Below are 15,938 nucleotides of genomic sequence, written 5' to 3' on the forward strand. Positions count from 1 at the left end.
GTGTTCGGTCGCGCTGTAAATACCAATGACTTTCATTATTTTTCTATGGTTAAATATTGTTCGTTGAACTATTTTCTAGGAAATATTTGTTAAGTTGAACATCAAACCGCTGATAAAAGTAAACGAATAAAAGTTCTCCACAAGCCATACTATGCTACCTATAAACACTATCTTTTAGTCAATGAAAAACATAGTAGCATGATATTCTATCTCATAAAAGTCTGTTTTTGATTGAACGTTTTACCAAAATTGACATATATTTCACTTGCTCACTAGAACCAGTTATACACCTATATTTTGTTATCTAAATCCTAATGGGAAATTAAAACTCAATTTGACATAACCAATTATAAGTTCATCATTTCTCAATGTTAAGTAAAATATTGAAAATATTATACAATATATTAAATTACCTTCAATAATATTAAAATGTCTGTTCAAAATATATTTCAAAATAAAATCAAATTTGTCGGTTAGTCTTAATTAAGTTTTTAGCCTTGACGAAGTAACCTCTAAATGAAAAGGTGTGGCGAAAAAGAACAATTTGGCAAGCCAAAATATACCTCTCCTCGGAAGAATTGTCCCTAGCGGTATTAATTTTTCGAGATGACTTTTAAAGATATATCTCCGTAATTCCGAGTTATTTACTAAAAACGTAATCCCGGTTCAATCCCGCCCGGTATAAAATTTTAATTATAATTAAAATAATTGAGACGAAACAACCGAGTATAATTTATTCAGAATATTATAAATTAAGTAGTTACAACAGCGAGTTAGACGTACTAAAACAATGCACAATTGAATTTAACCCTATTTACGGTACAAGTTTATCAGTTAAATATAATACGAAGCCAAATTTAATAAAATAAATATTTACAGAGGGTATTTGTATTTTAGTCACTTACGAAATACTTGCCGCATCTTTAACGCTCATTTTATTTCAAATTAAACAGCTTAATCGGTCGAGAAAACGTTTAAAATAAATTACGAAGTAATGACGACCCAGTTAAAAACCAGACCAACATAAGTGTAAGCGCACGATGTATACAACTCGAAAAAAATATACGACTGAAAAAACGAAATAAAATACAAATAAAACGAAAGATATTTAAAATTAAAAAAACTGATCCTAATAAAACGTGAAAATACCCTCCACGTCACGCACATTCGAAATACGCAGAAGTAACGTTATACTATATCTAGTTTAAAATATTAGAGTATCAAAAAATAAAAATAACGAATAGAAAAATACACAATAACAACCCAATCAATCAGACTTCAGAAACAAAACTCATAGAAAAATATTATAACGCAGTCAAGCAATCAGACTTCAGAATCTAAATAATTCATAGAAAAATATTATAACGCATACAAGCAATAAATTAGTTCAAATACTTAGAAATCAAGCAATAGGAAATATAATATCAAGAAGCGCAACACCTTACCATTAACAAATACGATTTTTCACGTTATTATAATGAAACCGGATAAGCTTTTGGGCATAACTTACGCTCTTAAAGGTTACTCTAAGACTGGACGATTTTGCGGGAAAAAGGAAATAAACTTAAAAAATAGTAGATACAAATATAAGACAGAAAAAACCAACAATACCAAAGATTAGGCAAAAAAGAACGTCATCTCGATCAGTTAAAAAACACAACAAACAAGTTGAATATAATACAAAGCAAATTTTAATGAAAGAAATATCTACAGAGGGTATTATAACGACCGTTCGCTTTTTACCTCTCCGAGGGGACAAAGTCCCCTAGGAGGGGTTATACAACGACCGTGTCTGTCTGTGGGTCTGTGGGTGGGTCTGTCTGTCTGTCAGGACTGCGAACGCGTTCGCATTTTCGGTGCAAAGTGTAATCACTGCGTACGCAGTTTCTCAAAGGGTTGGCAAAACCACCGTGTGACGGTGAGCGTTAACGGATGCATTTGCGGTTTGGTTTGGATGGTGTTTTTTCGCTCACCGTCGTGACGGTTTGGTGTATTACGTTTTTGTAATGTTTATGCGTAGGTTGTGAGGGTTGAATTTGTTGTGTTTGTGTTCTGATGGTTGTGCATGTTGAGTCTGTTGTGTTTATATGGGCGTTTTCTCTCCAACTTCTTCTTAATGACTTTGGGACGGACCGAGTGCTGAGTGTAATGCTACCTCTCAACGTCCAATGGCAGGGTTTCCACCAGTTGTACACGGTATTCGTCTTAGTATCAATTTGCGATCGCATCGTCTCGGGATTTGAACCCGAGACCTCCTGATTGACAGGCGGACGTTCTACCACAGAACCACCGACACTTGTTACGCCTTATTGAAAATTAGACCTTCAGCTTTATCGGAAGCGTATTTAATAGAGTACGAAATTTTGGTTTAATTGAAATAGAATTGAAATTGAAATTATTGCATCGAAGAAATTCTAATTTAGCGTTTCTCTATTGATTAAAAACAAATGCGCCACCCAGGTTTCGAACCCAGACCATTCGGCTTGGCAGTCGAGCGCTCTACCACAGAACCACCGATAGCTGCTTAGATTCACTGAAATTAAGACAGGCATCGTAAGCATAATAGGTAATAAAGTCTTTTTTTATTAATGAATTTATGAAGGCCTAATCTGGTATTTTTTAAAGGTTAAATCTTGTTTTAGCGCAGTCAGCCGAGATTAGAGGGTTAAAGGGTAGACCCTGTGGGTGGTCCACTTTCTTAACGACCTATATATAGTTCTGTTAATTCAAAGGAGATAATTTAACGTTAATTGCTTTAAGAGCTGGCGGTTTGTCAAGTGGCTCTCTGTGCTTTGTTGATGGTAAGGTTTTTGCTTCTTGTAAATACATTTGGTGTGGATATTTGGATATCTACGATTTCTAACGCAGTCAATGATTTCTTGGGTGTGCGAGTCATTATATGATATTGGAAATTGGACGGCATTGGTCTTTTTCATGTGGTATGCGTCACAACGTCAACAGGAAGTGAACGAGTCGTCCACTACCAGATATCTACGGTATCTTCATCAAGGGCGAGTGTTGAAATAAAATGAGCGTTAAAGATGCGGCAAGTATTTCGTAAGCGAGTAATTCCAAAAAGACTCTGTAGATATTTCTTTCATTAAAATTTGCTTCGTATTATATTTAACTGATAAACTTGTTCTGTAAAAGGGTTTAATTCAATTGTGCATTGTTATAGTACGTCTAACTTACTGTTGTAACTACTTAACTTATGATATTCTGAATAAATTAAAATTGGTCGTTTCGTCTCAATTATTTTAATTATAATAAAAATTTTATACCGGGCGGGATAGAAATGGGTTAATATTTTTAACAAATAACTCTAAATTGCGGAGATATATCTTTAAGGGTTATCTCGAGAAATTAATACCACTAGGGACAATTCTTCCGAGGAGAGGTATATTTTGGCTTGCCAACTTGTAGGTTTATAATTTTAACGGAATCGAAATTTTGTTAAATGAATATTCCCTAAGGCCGCGCGATAAATTTACGAGAATAATTTCCCGTCGCCGTTATATCGAAAATTTAGTTGATTCGGGATTGCCAGAACTTTAATGTTGTGGGCGAGTGATTAGAAAATAAAATGGCAACCAGAATTATGCAAAATTATAAATGTTTATTTTTATTCAGAACAGTCTATGTAACGTTCTAGATTTAACTTTCATCAATAACCCAACAATATATATCCCTCCTACGTAATTGTACATAACTGGTACTCAAGTGTCCAAGACTAGATTTGTCTTAGTTCATCGTGATTGAAAAATAAACCAAAACACACTTACACTTAAGTAAATATCATAAATTATACTGAGTATTTTTAACTAAATTCAAACTACCTTACTATAAACTCTTGTCTTAATTAACAGCTGACAGCTGTTCCCTACTAATTACTTCCAATCTACTTAATTAGCCTCACAGGTTGAGTTGATAATTTCAAGGGTATAATTAGGTTATTCCAATTCAAAAAATAAAAACAATCAATTTTATCTCACAGCTGACTTGAGTTAGTTCACAATTACTTTAACACTTTCAGTCTTAAACACGCACTGTTCATACACTTAAGTCCATTCGCTCACGTTCCAAATGCGAAACACAATTAACTCTTTCCTTGGCCGAAGACCGAACATACTAATTAAAACTGCAAAGTTACCTCATAACTTTTGACCGACACCAGGACTCCGTGTCCTGTAGTAGTTCGTCTGACAGCCAAGAACTAAGAAAGACTAAATCTTCCATATTGACGGCAACGGCTTTATATACGTTTATTTGGTATTTTTTAGACCCGTCAAGATTTGACTAAAGTTCGAAAAATTGAAGAATTATATTTTTTACCCGGTTTGATTGATAATTCTCCACACGGTGGCGATATATTATTACTTTTATATAGTTTCCGCGGGAGTTTTGAATAATTATCCTTTTCTAAGCGTTATTAAAAGGTAAAAAACCCGCCTTATCATAATTTTTTTTTCTTTTCTCTTAAAGGAAGTCAATGGCTCGGCGGTAAACTATCTGCATTGTAACGATGCGACCCGAGTTCAATTCCTGAACACGATCAAATAAATTAAAATACTAAAATATTCAATTATATTTAATTAAATATAATATTAATATAATTTATAAATATTTAATTAAATATAAGATTAATATAGAAACTACGAACGCAGGGATTTCGAGAAACTGCGTACGCAATGATTAACCTTTGCACGGAAAATGTGAACGCGTTCGCAGGACAGACAGACCCACAGACAGACACGGTGATTGTAATACCCCTCCAGGGTACAAAGTCCCCTCGGAGAGTTAAAAAGTTGGAGCGCAAACAACCATACATACAAAACGCATACACAACAAAATCATCACCCACAACCCATAACTCAACATACCCACAATACACATAAACATTACAATAATAACATTTCCAATGAAACTAAGTTGAAACCGTCACGACGGTGAGCGTTAACGTAAAAAAAACCGCACCAAACCGCACCAGCCGTTAAAGCTTACCGTCAGACGGTGGCTTTGCCAACCTTTAAAATTCAGCAAAAACAGTTTTTCGACTTTGCCCCGGTAACGCATTTTGGACTTTGCCCCCGGTAACGCGTTCGCAGAATACAGACACACACACACACACACACACACACACACACACACACACACACCTACCGGTACACGATAGACAAGTCAGCCACGAGTATTTATAATAAATATGTTGGGACCTTTTTTTTATAAGCTTAATTAGTAGCAAATATGATGATTAATTAGGTTCCATAGTGAATGGAATTAAACACTCGTTACGCAACATATTTAACACTGATTTTATATTTGGGGACCTCAAATTTCACAGTAATTTCACCGGTCAAGTGAGGATTTGGAAATTGAAATAGTTCTTTTGTTCATTATAGATGGCGCCACAATTCATACTTTCTTAAGTTACCACATATTCATTGAACACACAAGTGCGACTTTTTAACAATCATGTAAGACCTTCAGGGGCTTATAAAAGGATTTTTCAAATCTGCTAAAATCAGGGGCGTAGCTTGGATTATATATATATATATATATATATATATATATATTTAAAATATTTAAATGGGAGAAAAGTATATTATCCGATTAGTTCGTCGGAGCTAATATTAGGAGTGACGCACGCGTCATTGATGTTAGAGTAACCAGTGGCGTACGTAAGAGATCAGAGGGCTCCCCGCAAAAATATCAAAGGGGCTTCTTTTCTGTTGTTCACAGGAGTATTTTTTATACTATTTCAATGAATTTAACAAATTAATCAACCATAAAAAATAATATATGTTCTTTAAGGCCGCACCTATAACGAGCTCCTAACAGTTCGAAGAGCTGTTTTTGTTATAATATGTGCCCATTTATGAGAAGTGGTGCTTTATAAAATTGGGTTGAGTCACTCTTGTAATTTAAAAAAAAAATATTATAAATGAAATGTTTGTATCAATAAAAGTTTGTCGATAATTGAGCCAGTTTCTCAAAAAACAAGGAAACAAAATAAATGTTTGTAATATGAATCGTGTACCCGTGTGTAAGTGCTGGTTTGCTCAGATTGTTTATTGTTAGTTGTGATTTTAGTTTAAAGAGTGTAATTTAATATTTTTAACAATATCTTTGGAAATACTACTGAAATTAAATACTATTATAAATAATTATAAGTGAAAAATATAGCAATTACAATATTCTTAGTTATATTAAGTGAAAAATACAACGATTCGAGGAATTTAAGTAATATTGTTCGAGGAATTTAAATAATATTATTGGAGGAATTTAAGTAATATTATTCGAGGAATTTAAGTAACATAATTTATTTGATATAAAAAGCAGATAAAATGTTCAAACTGAAAGTAAAATTAAAATGAAAAAAATATTGACTGGAGCGAGATTCAATCTCTCACCCGCTGGCTTCAAAGCGCGCGTCTTTAACCATTACACCGACCTCTTCGCTGTGTTACTTGTTTAAAAAATAAAATACATACAGGTCAAATCGATAATTATTTTATTGCACAAACACTGGGATTAACACATTTTGAGAAAAAATCCCTGATCGAGCAAATTGAGACACCCTGTATATTTACCAACTGGATAGCCTGGCGGACTTACAACTAGTAGTGTTCTTAATGAAATAAGGTACTTCATCCGCTTTTCAGGTTAAATTGCTGAAAGGGATAAGGTAAACTCTTACCAAAATAAAAAAGATGTCAAGGACATTTAAGTACACACAATCCGAACGTTTTAAGTACATTTTATATATTATGAAAGAATTCCAAAACACTACCTACTCTGTACATTAACCTCATCGATGTGTTAATTATATCTTGCATATGAAATGAAATATCGAATAAATTTTTTAATGATTTTTAGAATCATTAGAACAAGTACTAAATCCTCCCGAACAGAAATCACGAATAATATTTAAATTATCCTGTACATTAACTATAATCAATATTTAAATCTCTATGCACATTACACATTGATTACTTCTGGCCATATTGTTTAAAATTAAAAAAATAGTTACTGAATTATTCCTTCTGGTAATATAATGTCACACTTATTTGTTAATCCTGGTCATACATTACTCCAAGAGTCACACTTATTAGTACCTTCTTTTAATACATTGTTTCGTTAAGTGCCACACTTTGTAGTTACTCCCGGTCAGACGTTGTTGCGATAAGTGTCCAATTTGTTCAAAACTTCTATCGGTATGTTGTTTGAACTTGAAAAAAAATTAGTACAATTATTTATTACTTCTGGTTATATAGTGTCACACGTATTTGTTAATTCTGGTCATACGTTGTGTCGAGTGTCACACTTATTTATTACTTCTGGTCATACGTTTTTTCGAGTGTAATACTTATTTATTACTTCTGGTCATACGTTTTTCGAGTGTGTGTATCTTGGTTTTTTAAAAATTCCCTCTAATTTTTCAACGTAACTTTGATGCCCTTTCCTCGAGTGGAACGATATAATCCTCGAATGCCAACGTACCCACCAGAGTCCGCTACGTCGTAATAGATCTTTTCTTGTTATCCGTAATTGGTGTAATTTCCATGTGTGGGTGTCGTGTAGTACAATATTAAGAAATCGAATAATTCGACTATTACCAAAATTAATATTATTAAAACGAAGGTTAATAGTTTTGGATTTTTCGAAAATGATATTTTTCAGCTACAACTTCCGTACAACCATCCATTATGAGATATATGATTGAAATAAATACCCGTAACTGGTGTTAAATGTTTTATTGGTAAATACATTCAAATCGTCACCCACTGATTTTGTCTGGGTGGGGTCGTGTTAAAAGATAACGATTTTAAAGAACTTATTCTAGTAGGATTCTTAATATATTTTTTGGGAACATCATTGTTTTACAATACTTCGTAGAAGTTCTTAAATCCCGTAGGGTCGGAATTTGACTTGGTTTTTCTAACCGCGTCGTAAATTAAATCGATTACGTTTGATCCTGAAACGACTCGTCCTCCAAATGTCATTTCACCAAGTTCGTTCCACGAAATAAAACGTAATGTCCAATTGTATAACGATATCGCGTCGGTAAGCATACTTGACGGAATAGACGTCGCAATTTCTTCGTACCACGTTTTGTTTTTAACAGTCTGATGTTTTTCAAGTGGTTTGCGATTAGATATTATGTGCCGCTGCAAAGTTTGATTATATAACGTTAATTTTTCAGATTCGCTCATATTGGGATCGTCGAGGATCGTTTTCATTTCTTTATCCAAGGATGCAATTTCACTGGCGACATTTTCGGGAGTAGAATTTTTCATTCGACGTAAAGCGTCTTCAGAAACTAAAATCATTTTTCGGGCCATTTATTTATTATTGGCATGGCTTATCGCGGCACCGACGACTGAGCTAACGATTGAAAGAAGTGGGGCTAACAAAAACGGGAGAAATCCTCCCTTCTGCACTAGAATATAATTAATTAAAGGCCAGTTAAAAAAAAACAAATCCTAAGAACAACTTGGCAAGTGGTTTTAGGAATATCCTTTTTTTTAAAAAAAAAAGCTATTTGCGTTAGAAATTGTTTATAATAATGGTTACCACAATTTTAAACCAGCCTTTAATTAAACATGTTGTTGGATCGCTGTCGAAGTTATGTTATTAATAATCGCTTGGTGCATTTTAGGTGTTTCCCAATTACGACGAAAGATTGTAAACGCGATAACTTCTCAACCGTTGGTTGTAGAGGGACAATTTATCCACTTTCTAAATATGAATCGACCATTGTGAATTCAAAAACGCGCGAGTCAGTGCCGTAGAACCAATATTTAAAAAGTTGTCAAAAATGAGTTTTGACGGTAGCTGCCAAAACTATTAATTTTTGGCGGACGAAACCGATAAATAACGAAAGATATTAGAAAATAAATAATAGTTGCAATTGGTTTCATCGATCTATCTATAATAGTTTTCTAGCAGAATTAAAAAGAGGGCAAAAATTTCACCTTGTTTGTTTAATAACGAGGTGGCACCAACATATTTATTAAATATGGTATAATGTTATAAATAAGTTTAAAATCATTTTTATTTATAGATAGAATATAATTAAATAAAATGGAGAGATACGTTACTATATGCAAGTTGCTAAATAACTTCAGAATTTCACCCAAAATGTATTTAGGGTATGATATGAAAAGTACCATTGTACTAATTTTGAAAACTTATTTTTGGAATGACAAAATTTATCAAAAAAAAAATATATTTCAATATTGAATCAGGAACGGTTTTGATTTATAAGTATAAACATGAAAAAGTTATCTCTGAAAGAGATCAATTTAAATGTTTTATATTTCATAGTTTTCGGATTTTTAATTAATATAACTTTTGTCAACTGTACATGTTATAATTTAATAAACAATGACATTTTTATCTTAATGTACACATTTGAAATTCAATTTATTACAGTTTATATAACAGTACATGAGCTATTTGATGTGACTTGTACACAAAATAAATAACTCATAACAAAATATAACCTTTTATGCGGAGATATTTTTTTATCTTAAAATGAAAAACACTTTTCATTATTGTTTACATTAAAATCTAGTACAATGGTCCTAAAACTGTCTCAGTTATAGGAATAAGTTCAACTACGCTGAGAAAAAAGTTGATATATAGGTAACCCAGGGAATTTTACTGCGGCTAAGAAGGGACAGGTATTAGAGAAGATGGTGCCAATTGAAAACGCCCTAACTGGCATCGCATCTAATGACATGTAATTAAGTGGCATCGTACCAAGGGACATTGCCCTAAGTAGAATCTTACCTAGTCGCATCGCCCTAAATGGTATCGTACCTAGTGGCATTGTACCTAATCTGGTACTGAAATCTGGTGCCTTTTTTCTCATGTTGTACGCTAAGGTGTCTGAGGTAGGGTCGCAACGAATTCCTAAAACATTATTTCGTTGTTATCCATCTGTTTTTCAAACAGTTTTTTCCCCTCTATGCTAAGGTGGTTTTCCCGAAGATTTTTTTTAACTCTCACGAGTTTGTCCCCCAAATCGCAAATCTTCCCCTTTGCAAAACCAACGCGCCTTCGTTACCATCGGCTACGTTACCTTCTCCGCTAGTTAAGTGCTCGGCGTATAAGTCTTTATCTAATTTTTTTATCGAGCGTATGTGGAATTTAATAGTGCCAAAGAGAAGAAAGGGACTAGAGGTAACCCCAAAAGGTTCCAGGGTCATTCTGATAATTTAAAATCCGTATTATAGGATAGTTCCCCCTTCCTCTTTTACCCAAATGAATCTAGTGGAGTCTTTTTCGCGTCATCTAACGCTATTTGGAGAAATGCTTTCTCAATGTCAGCAACTATCACTATTTTATTTGTTCTATATTTTAAAGTTAGTAGGAGAAGGTCCTGATTTCGATTTGGTCCTGGGGCGAGACAGTCGTTTACTACGTGAAGTTTTGTTGTGAACGCATCTTCCCTCGTCAACCCCTTGTGTGCCATGCAGTAGGTCCCAGGTGTTTGGTTATATATCTGTTCTTTGGGTACCCTTTCCATTATTCAAGCTCAAATCTTTTTAGTAATCCCAATAGTCGTTTTTCAGCTAAGGGCTAATTACTGGGTAGTAAATCTATTGGGTTTTTCCAAGGTAAATTTTATTTCATTGAGAAAGCTAGCGACGGTCTCGTCATCCGTGGTCTCTTTTCATTCTTTGCTTTCGATACGTAGACTTTCTAGGTTAAAACGTTTCTGTTATGTGTCATCTATCCGTTTGTGTCGAAACATTGACAAACATAACGGACCCTAGTTTAATCTGATTGATAGGTTCACCCGCGGGTCCGTGTATGGCCCATCCAATTATGGATTCTACATGTACTACCTTTCTGCTTAACCTTTCGATTTTATCTTAAACTACCTCCCTATATATGCCACCCATTGAATAACACATCGGCTTCGGTTCTATGGTTTATTGTATCTGATGGGACATCTGCCATTTGTAGGTCTTTTAATTCCATATATTCCTCTTTTTCGTGAACACTTATACTAACCACTTGACTACAACGTAAGGCGATTCTACAGCTATGAAATCTGTATATTTTACGGGGAATTCTCGATTTCTAATTTAATTGGAACGGAACGTCAATTTACCGTTTCGGGCTCTTTAGCGCCCTTACTAAACACCTTTCGGCATTGTTTACCGACTTTAGGTAATATCAGTTTTCTTTGCAGATCCTCCCTTATCACGGAAATTTGCCTCCCCCATCCAAAACGCACCTGACTTTTGTTCTATTTTGCGGGTTTGAGGAACTATTTGCTACAGCTATAACGGTTTGAAGTTGAACCGTTCTTGATTAAGTATCTACGCGCCTGGGGGCTCGAACTATTGGACTATGTTCTGGTTATTTTATACTCTAAGGTATACTTATTGTAGTTTAAACTTATGATCAGAGTTCGAGAAAATATACAGACGATAGGCCTCTTATTTTTGTAACCCCAGTAGCTAGAGACGTTGCGAAAGAAGTACGCTTATAAATACTATATTTGGACTTTTGGTTTTGATTATCGTGTCTATTAAGTTTTTTGCATATTTTCTGTTTTCTCTCCGTTACTTCCGAGTGACCCATCTTACATTTCAGCCAACTCTCGTCTTTCTAAGGAACTTAATCAAATCTTCTATATCCCTAGTTTGGTTTATATCTATCTTGACGTTGATGGCCGTTTGTTTATCTTTTCTTTAAACGCAATACGATGTCCTCATATCTGAGGATAATTCCGGACAAACTGAGAACGCCTTATCGGTTACGCTATACCCCGTGGCTTTCAAACTTCTAACACAAACTTCGCGAGTATTAAGTATTTGTCGAAGATCGTGGATATTTCTATATTTAGTAACCCTTCTGAATTTCTCTTCGATTTTTGAATTGGGTGTGCATTGCTATCTCCGTCTTCGCGAATATATTTCTAACGCGGCTTCGGGGTGTTCAAAGCTCACCTTCTTAGTAGGATGTTATATAAATCAGTATATCTTCCTTATCTTTGTTCGTGCGGTCGGGGACGGTGACCTTGAAGCGTCCCCAGAATTGATTCCACTTGGCGTAGTCCCCGTTGTATTTGGTCATAATCAATGGTGTATTGTTATTATTATTGCTATTAATTAAACAAACTAATCTATTCTAATAAATCATTATAATTTATTGAGTGATCTACATTATAGTCATAACTCCAGCTTTCTGACAATCCGAGTGACATTCAGTCAGTGGCGCCGATCACTTTTTTTTTTCAATGGGGGCCGAAGCTAACTAATAAACTTGGAATGAGGCTGCTGGCAACACTTTCTTGCTACGGATGGCGCTACCATAGATATATTAAAGAAATAGATACCTTACGCGGAGTGTTATTCGCCTAAAATATACGGGAGCGATAACTACCAGACAACCCCGTATCAAGTTCTATAAACCTTGCCCGTATTACTAGTGTACTACGTGTAAAGCGCCACCTAACGCTTAACAATATTTATCGAGTTTAAAATGACGCGATGATTTTTTCTAATATCACCTACTCGACAGCCATCGCTTAAACGTAGTACCCCAGGAAGATATTGATTGTCTTCTTGGCGTCGCTTCCGTATTAACTAAACGGCTCACCTTCCTCAAAAACCTTTGATAGAAGTTGAAAGGTAATGAAACGGATTTTGTTTCGGGGGGGGGGGGGGGCACACCATTGAATAAAAAGTAAAAAATAAAAATATTTATACGTACAACCATACGTTTGGGGGGTATGTGCCCCTGTGCCCTCCCCCCTGGCCAAATAATGCTCATTATCACAACCACGCGTATGTTATTTCTTTAATCTCTGCTCTTTGTTCTCATTGTGACGCGAAGCGTTATAGTTTCTTGCTCTTAGGAGACTTGAATTATCCCTCAATAGACTGGCTTAATAATATTCCGTGTGTAGGTGCCTGTGTCCAAACGAAACTCTTTCCTGATTGTATAACAGATTCCGCCCTCTTCCAGTTTGTTAATTTCCCAACTAGATCTGGCGGTGCACTGTGTCGCGACAATATTCTTGATTTAATTTTTTACTCTGACCCCGGTCTGGTTTCGAACATTTCTCTTTTTTCTCCTTTGGGTGCTAGTGACCACGCTATTATTTTCTTCAATTTCGCTTTGCTTTGTATGGCTCCCATTTTTAGACCTAAACCTAATTTCTACAAAGGGAACTATGACGCTTTTAGTGACTTTCTTTCGCGTATTGATTGGTCTCTGACGCTTTCCCGTGATTCCCTCGCTGACTTTTGGGTTAACTTTCATACCCTCTTAACTGCCGGCATTTCGTCCTTTATCCCATTTAGTAAGCCGAAGCATCGTAATAGTAACTCTAACCGCCGCTCTGCCTTAAGCAGAAAAGCTAAATCTATGGCCTGGTGTCGCCTAAATCAATCTAATAAACGACACGCTTCCCAGTCAGTTATCTCTGGATATGTTGCCTCTTATCGTAAGGCTCGCAACGGTCACACTAATCACTCGCGTAATTTAAGGATAAAATCTGAGGCAGCTCTTTCCAGTCTCGTAAAGGTCAACCCTAAAGCTTTCTATTCTCACGTCAATCGATTCCACGTTTCTCGCCATAAATTAATTGAAATTAAAAGATCTGATGGCTCCTCTACGACTTCTTCCTTGGAGGCCGCCAATGTTTTTAATCAGTATTTTGCCTCTGCTATTCAACCTCTGCCCTTTGTCCCGTCTCCGTCTTGCGCTGATATTAGTCGTCTACTTGGGAAACTAAAAATTGACAAGTCTCCGGGCTCCGAAGGCATTCATCCACTCTTATTACGCAATTGTGCCGCTTCCCTTGTTTCCCCCCTTTACCTTCTTATTTCGTTCTCTTTCTCGAATTGTTCGTTGCCTACTTCTTGGAAGTGTTTGGGGTGATATGCTTGCTTGGATTGCGGATTACCTTTCTTTTCGTAAACAGCGTGTTGTGGTTGACAGTGAAGTCTCTGATTGGGCTGATGTCCATTGTGGTGTCCTTCAGTGTTATTTCCTTGGTGCCCTTCTGTTTAACTTCTTAAATTACTCCCTCCCTGATGTTGTTCGTTATGCGCTCATTGAGCTCTTTTCGGTTGACTCTAATTATATCATTTTATCAAATCCTCTCCCGATTGTCCGTGTCTTCAATATAATCTTAACGCTGTTGTTCTCTGGGCTGACTCGAAGGGGTTATCTTTAAACACCGACAAATGCTCCGTCTTACACTTAGGAAGGAATAACCCCAATCACACATATTTTATTAGGTATGCTCTCTCTCTGAACGCGATTTAGGCATTATTGTGTATCCTTCTCTGAAATTCTCGAGTAAGGCTAACAAATTTCTAAGAAAATTCGCTGTGTTACTGGTGTTGTCCGTCACAATATTTTCTTCCGCTCTCCTAGGCTAATTCGTACCCTATATAATTCCTAATTCTTCCCCACTTGGATTTCTGTTCCCCAATCTGGTGCCCTCGTCTCCAATCGGATATCCTTGCTCTCCAACAAGCTCAAAATGCCTTCGCTAAGCTTCCACACAAAATTTCGTCTCTCCCTGCCGCCTCTCGCTTGCAGTACCTTCGCATCGACCCGGTACATGTTCGACACCGTGTTAATGATCTCTGTTTGCTTCACGATTGTTTCTATAATAACTTAACTCTAAATTTTGACGATTTCTTCTCTCTTAGTTCCTCCCAAACTCGGGGCCATTCACTCAAACTCTCCAAGCCCCGAGTTCGTACCGCTCAGCGTCTAAATCTTTTTTCCCGTAGTGTTGTTAATGACTGGAATTCCCTTCCCCAAGAGATTGTTTCTATCCCCAATCGCCACACGTTTCGCCGCCACGTCTCTGCCTTTTTTCATTTTAAAGATTCCTCTCGCGTTACTTGATTCTTAACCTCTATTTCCTAATTTACTCATTTGTTTTCGTCTCTCCCTTTATTTATTTATTTTTTCGCATTCTCAAAATCCCATGTCTTTTTGTCATTATTTTGATTTTATATCGGTCTGGTTTTTTTGCGTCTTTTTGTAACGATGCTCAAACAAAAGCCCACCTAAGCAATTTTTTTTGTCATAAATAAATAGCCATGAGCATATCGCCATCTAACTATTGGTTTCAGTTAAAGTAAATAGTAAAAGGAGTCATTATTTAGTCAAAAGGTACAATCATCGGCGCCACTCCATTCAGTTTGATGGCGGCAATGTCGTTCTGGTAGCCTATGGTCCTTCTCTATAAATCGGTGTCGTTTTCTATTAGCGTTTTGACGTATTTTTCGGCTTTAATGAGGTCCTCCTCCCGCTGCATCAACACGATCATTCCGTCCTCTAATTCGTCGATTTTAGGAACAGTCGTGGCTTTTACTAGACCTTTTAGTTCATAAATTGTCTTCGTGACAACGTTTCGGGCACTTCTCCTATTTTCTTTTGTTGGTTTTATGGCGACAGCCACGTGGTCGTAGCCTCCTCTCCGGACGCCATTATAAAGATGAATGTCTTATTTTTACCACTAACTATCCTTTAATTCCCGGGTTTTCCGTCACCATGAAGATTATCGGAGGGATTATTTCGTTTGATTGTATGTCTTTTTTCAATCTCCTACACTTACGGCGCGCAAGGTCTGGTATAGTTGATAACAAGTGATGTGGCATGAAGAAATATTTACGTTTTACAAAGTTTGTGGGAATGTACCTATAGACCTTGTCCATAATTTGATTTCACCGCGTTTATGGGCTAGAGTATTAAGAGCTGCATTAATAGGGCGCGAACTTCCCGAGTTTCTTTTGGAAATGGTTTCTTCTATAATTTTATCCATGGTTGTGCTTACGGATTAGTTGCGCTTTGGTTTCTTATGGAAAAGGTTTCTTCTATAATTTTATCCATGGTTGTGCTTACGGATTAGTTGCGCTTTGGTTTCTTGACGTAGCGCAATTCTTAAT

This window comes from Leiobunum rupestre, chromosome 5, assembly GCF_980474605.1.
Source record: "Leiobunum rupestre chromosome 5, qqLeiRupe1.1.hap1, whole genome shotgun sequence".
NCBI classification, from domain to species: domain Eukaryota; kingdom Metazoa; phylum Arthropoda; class Arachnida; order Opiliones; family Sclerosomatidae; genus Leiobunum; species Leiobunum rupestre.